At 44.0% G+C, this 5,992-nt stretch overlaps 1 non-coding gene across 1 annotated transcript; it reads left to right on the top strand.

The window, feature by feature from the left end:
• Nucleotides 1–2,897: 2,897 nt before the first annotated feature.
• LOC129675064 (small nucleolar RNA SNORA48) lies at nucleotides 2,898–3,043 on the top strand. The gene has a single exon (XR_008719872.1). It is a non-coding gene; the product is annotated as a small nucleolar RNA SNORA48 (small nucleolar RNA).
• Nucleotides 3,044–5,992: the final 2,949 nt, after the last annotated feature.

The raw sequence follows: 5,992 nt of genomic DNA, 5'->3' as shown, positions 1-5,992 counted from the left end.
CTCTACCTCAATAGCTCTGAGCAAGAACAGCACCTTTTTCCAACCCCAGGCATACTGGCGATAGAACCCACAGCTTTATATATGCTAATCAAGTATCCTCTGATCTACACCACCAACCAGTTTGATTTTCATTTTGAGAAGAGTTGCTTTGACTAAACGTCAACTCACTCAGCAGTACAGGCAGTACAGGCTTGGACTCATGCTCCTACCTCAGCTTCCTGAGTGGCTGGGATTACAAGCCTAAACAACCAAGTTCAGCAAAAATCTCATTATTAGATTTGTGCTAGTCTGTCTCTGTACTGAAATGCCATTTTTAATTGGAAAAAAAACTTTAAGAAATTATTTTTTTCTAGACAGGGTCTCAATATGTAGCTCTAGCTGTCCTGGAACTCACGATGTAGACCAGACTGGCCTTGAACTCACAGAGGTCTGCCTGCTTATGCCTCTGCTTCTCAAGTGCTAGAACTATAAGCATGTACCACTTCACCTGGCTTTTAAGAAATTCTTAAAAGCTGGTGTTCACAGGAAAACTACAATCTCTCATAGTCTGTGGGACTGCAAAGTAATATGAATATCTTTTTGTCCTACTCTATTTTATACCCCCTTTCCCAGCCTTATACTATAGAACCCTAGCAGGCTTTCTACTATATTGGGATACCTGCTTGGGGATCAATTTGCCCACTTGTTTCATTTGTTTGCTGCTTTGGGAGTTTATAAGTCAAGGTCTTGCTACATAGCCCAGGCTGCCCTCAAACTAGCGGCAAAGTTCATGTGCTGGGATTACAGATATGTTCCATTGTGTCCATATGTGCACTGTGTTTGTTTTTATTTGGTGTGTGTAGTGAGGGGTGAGGAGTATACATGTGTGCACATGCTTATGAAGGCCAGAGGCCAACTTCAGATGTCATTTCTCAGGCACTATTTACTACTTTTCTTTTTAAACAGAATCTCTCAATGACCTAATCATTGATTAGGCTAGACTAGCAAGCCAGCAATCTCCAGTGACCGGCTTGTCTTCACCTCTTCAGACCTGGGATTATAAGCACACACCACCACTCCTAACATTTTGACATGAGTTCTGGGATTTACAGACTGAGCCATCTCTCCAGCCTGTTTTATTTCTTGTTTTTAGAGCTGAGTTTTTTGTTTGTTTTTGTTGTTGTTGTTATAGATGTTATGGGGAAATCTCACGGTGTAGCTCAGACTGGCTATTAACTAACTCACTGTAACCCTTCTGCCTGAGCCTCTTGAGTGGTGGGATCACAAATTTGAGCAGCCCCTCTCCTTCCTTCTCTTATTCCCTCCCTCCCTCTCTTTCCCTCTCCCTATCTTCTCCCTCTTCTTTCCATACCTCTGTGTGTGTGATTGTAGATACCACAAAATAACTTGTAATAATATTAAAATTCTGCATAACATAGAAGCTGAGGAGACAGTTCAGTGGGTAAAGTATTTACTGCATAAACAAGAGGACCTGGTTCAGATCCCTAGTACCCAATCCATAAAGGCAGAATGTGGTGTTATGCATCTGTAATCCTAGCCCTGAGGGTGGGAGGTAGTGTAAACCAAAATATCCTGTTATGCCCAGTTTGTGAGACCCCCAAAGACCACCAAGAATTGGCTCCACTGCAAAACACATGAAGGTTTGTTTAATACAAGCTAGAGCCTAGGTTGCAGCAACTGCCCTGGTGAAGAGGAGAAGTGTGGTAGAGCAGTCTAGGGGAACTTAAAGGCAAAACTGCAAGCAGGGGGGCTCCAAGCCTTGGTGTTACATGACTGGGTAAGGGAAATTGACTTTTGAAATGATTGGTTTACTTTATGTACCATAAACAGTTCAGTCCTGGCCATCTGGGCCAATTCCCTAGCAACTGTATCTCTAGTGGGCAGAAAAAGAATGCTGTAAGGCTAGTTCCTCCCTTCTAGGTGGCTGGACATGTCTCCACCTGGCTGGCTTTCATGTCTCCACCTGGCTGGCTTTCATTCAGGCTTATGCTTTAAACTTGAAACCAATACCCCCAAAACATAATTTTTAATTCTTTGGTTTCTCAATCACAACCACTTATTACCCAGCCAACTGATAAGCTCCAGGTTCAGCAAAAAACCTTGTCTCAAAAATAAAATAAAATAAAATAAAGTAAAATAAAATAAAATAAAATGAAATGAAATGAAATAAAATAAAATAATAAAATAACTGTAAGATGGAGAAGCAATTTAATTAGACATTCTGATGTCAACCCCTGGCTTCCATACACAGTTGCCCATAGAAGAGAGCACCTACATACATACCTGCACATGAAAGTCCCACTGAGCCCAAAGATGTGGGGAGAGTTGATTATCCAAGAATTCTATGACGAAGCATTAGACTGTTGAACAAATGAACCAACTGTTTAAAATATTACATCATTTACTACTATATCATTGACATGAAATTTTGTCCCTTTTGAGGCTCCCACCATATAGTCCTTAACTGGCTTCAAGCTTTCTACCCTCCTGCCTCAGACTCAAGTGTGCTTAGATTGCTATTGTATACCATGAATGGACATGTTAAAGGTAAAAGATACCAAACTGTGTACTGCTATTTTAAGACCTTAAAAATCTATGGAAATTGACAGCTTAGCTCAGTTGTATTCACATATCCCTCAGCTCTGTAAATATTAAAAAAAATTTGAGAGACCTGAGAACTTGTATCTTTCATTTCTAACCAATATGTTAAAATAATATTTAAACTGAAACAATTCTAGGTTTTATATATCTTTATTGAGATATATTTTGTTCAACATAAAATTTGACCTATTAAAATATACTCATCACTAATTTTAGTATATTCACAAAATTCAATTTGCATAATTGATCAACTATCACCACCAAAAGTTTCAAAGCAATCTGTCACTTAAAAAACTTGCCCCCCTGGCAATGGACAAAGAGACACCTTGCTGGTAGTATTGCTCTTATATCAGTTAGGGGCAGAGCAGATGGCAGTCCTTTGTTCATCTTAGCTTGATGCCTGTCCTGGTGGCAAAAGCCGTTTTATATCTAAGACACATAAAAATCAAATCAAATCCAATCAGCACAGCACAGGAGGAAGACAACAACCTTCCTTCCACCGTGCCATGTGGCATAGGCACGGAAAGACACCCACAGACCTGCCTTCCTCCCCACAGCACAGGCAGGCCATAGACACATAGAGCCCTGCCTAACACTATGCAGAGCAAAGGAGGAAGACAAACAGATAGCAGCAGACTCCCAAGTGCTATAGTCTAAGAGAGGATGGGCCAGCTTTCCCACTCTAGTGTCCTTGGTGCCAGCTCTCCTTCTCTCATGCCCTTGGGGCCAGCTCTCTGGTCTACCATATGTGTTGAGAGGGGAGGAGGGATGGAATCACCCCTGAGAGACCAATGAATTAAAAAGTAGTTTTTTGAGTTATTGGTTTAAAGTTTAAAGCACAAGCCTGAACAAAGGCCAGACAGGTGGAGACATGTCCAGCCACCTACGGGGAGAAACCAGCCTTACTGCATTCCTTTCCGGGCCACTGGAGATAGAGTTGCTAGGAAACTGATCCAGATCACCCCTCTCCCCTAGGACAGCCAAACAAGAGAAGCCAGACAGTTAATGGTTTGGGGACCTTCCTATAGCCAATCAATTCAAAATGCAACATCCCCTTTTGTGCTTCAACCAATAGACACTTGCCAAGCAGAAATTCCCCTGCTCTGGGCATGCTGAGAGGGACTGGAATCTTCAAATCAACCACCTAACCTGAGCACTAGGCACTCTACTCTCAACCGTTGCATCTGTGAGAGTGTGGGTCCAAGCTATAGCTTGTAATAAAAAGATCCTCATGTGTTTTGAAACGGACTCGACTCCTGGTGGTCTTTTGGGGTCTCTTGAATCAGGCACAATACGCCTAAATCCAATGCTACCACCTCATAGCACATGAGTGGCAGGGCTAGCTCTCCTGGGCTCTTGCCCGTGGGGTTGGCTCACCTGAGGTCCCAGCTCTGCTGTGTGTCCAGGTGATGCATAGGGCCCACTCACCTGAGTATTGCAGCTGGTGAGAGGCAGGGTTACTGCTCCTGAGCTCATGACCCTGTAGGCAGCTTTTCCTACTGCCTGAGTAAGCTCTCCAATGCTCAAGTCCTTGAGGCTGGCTCACCCACACCCCTGCCACTAGGGCAAGCTCCACTGTGCTGCCTGAGCAAGGTGCAGGGTCTGCTCTACCAAGTGCTGCCTCTGGTGAGAGGTAGGGCTAGCTCTCCAGAGTACCTCAGCCAGTGAGTGGCTGGGCCAATGTACAGCCCTTGAACATCCACATGGTCCTTGACAGTTGCCCCAACCAGGGATGTCCCCATGTTCTTTAATGGTAATATGGGCTATGACCCCTGCTGCTGTGTAGCTATGGTCCCAGACATGTCCTTCAGTGGCAGCTTGGGCTGGGATCTCACCACGGCCCCAGGTAGCAGGACTGGCCACTCACAACAGGCTCTTCCACTCCACCCTTGAGCTTCCAGTGCTATCTCTCTTCATAATGCTCAAGCTGCTCCACTTATTTTTTTCCCCATCTGTCCACCTCATACTTTCACATTGTGGTGGCTCCTCCTGCTGCCTGGACATGCACTGGTGGGCTTCTTGATGACCAGCGTGGTAGTAAGAAGGAGGGCAAGTCTGTGGGTCTCATGGGGGTCTATCTTCCTCCTTTCTTTGTAGGGCGGAGCTTGGCTGCCTGCAACTTGAGGGGCTGGAAAAGACAGTTAAAATAGTCTGGGGCGGGGGGGGGGGGGGAAGCCTGATCACGTGAGAGCACCTCGAGGAGCTAGGCCAGCCTAGGCCATTGGAGTAATCTTGGGACAAGGACAGACCACTCTCACGTCTCAAGGGGCTTACAAGGAGGATCAAGAGTTCGAGGTCATCGTTAGGTACATAAGCAGTATTTGAAGTCATCCTGAGCTATATAAGATCCTGTTTCAAAAAGAAAAAGAAAGCTGAACCAAAAGGAAGGGAGGAAGAAAGTGAGGGAGGGAAGACTGATGCTAAATGGATCTGAATGGCTCAGTGGGTAAAGGTGAAAGCCGCCATGCTTGATGACTGGAGTTTGGTGCCTGAAACTCAGAAGGTAGAATGACAGACTCAACATCCCAAAGGTGTCTTCTACATCCACAAGCACACTGTGGTGACCTGAAACTTCTGATTTTCTTGCTTCTACCTCTGAAATGCTAGGATTTCAGATTTGTATTCTACCATTCTAGGCCTACACTCTCCTAGCTGAGTTACATCCCAGCTATTTGAACTTTTCCACCTGATGAGGATTTTGTGTTTCTTTTTCATGGTCCAAATGTGAGAAAAACCTGTTGTACATGTTTGACCAGAATCTTGATGTCCTCATTATCAGGTAAAGATCACCTTAATGGTCCTCCTTTGCCACACCTCATCTTACTGATCCCAAATTCCCTATCCTGGTGGCTCTGGCGTTTTCTCTTCCTCACGCCACTCACTTCTGGGAATACCTTTAGGAAACAAACAGTTTCTGTTGCTAGAGAAGGCCAATATTCCAATCCTGAGGTAACTGGTAAAGAGCTGAAAGTCCCTTTCAGTCTGACATTCCCAGAGTCCCACAGTCCCTTTCCCTGTCTGGCATCACCTAGCTAGAAACCAAACTTGACTCTTTTAGCCAAGATCTCTACACCTTTATTAAAGAATTTTTAAGTGGGTTAGGGGATGAGGGGAGGAAATGCCTTTAATCCCAGCACTTTGGGGAAGCAGAGACAGGTTGGTTGAGGCCATCCTAGTCTATAGAACAAGTTCCAGAACAGCTAGGGCTGTTACAGAGAGAAAGAAACCCTGTCTTGAATTAGCACCACCAACCACCCAGAAAAATAATTTTGAATGCTTGTTATCTTCTTTGATCTAATTTGGCAGTATATACATATATACATACATATAATAACAAATAATATATAATATTATAAATATATAGTATGTATTATATATTTAAGGGCATAGA

The sequence above is a fragment of the Psammomys obesus genome, unplaced genomic scaffold (assembly GCF_907164565.1).
Source record: "Psammomys obesus unplaced genomic scaffold, mPsaObe1.curated_primary_1811, whole genome shotgun sequence".
Classification (NCBI taxonomy): domain Eukaryota; kingdom Metazoa; phylum Chordata; class Mammalia; order Rodentia; family Muridae; genus Psammomys; species Psammomys obesus.
The sequence above is the reverse complement of the archived record's forward strand: the minus strand, read 5'-3'. Positions and strand labels throughout refer to the sequence as shown.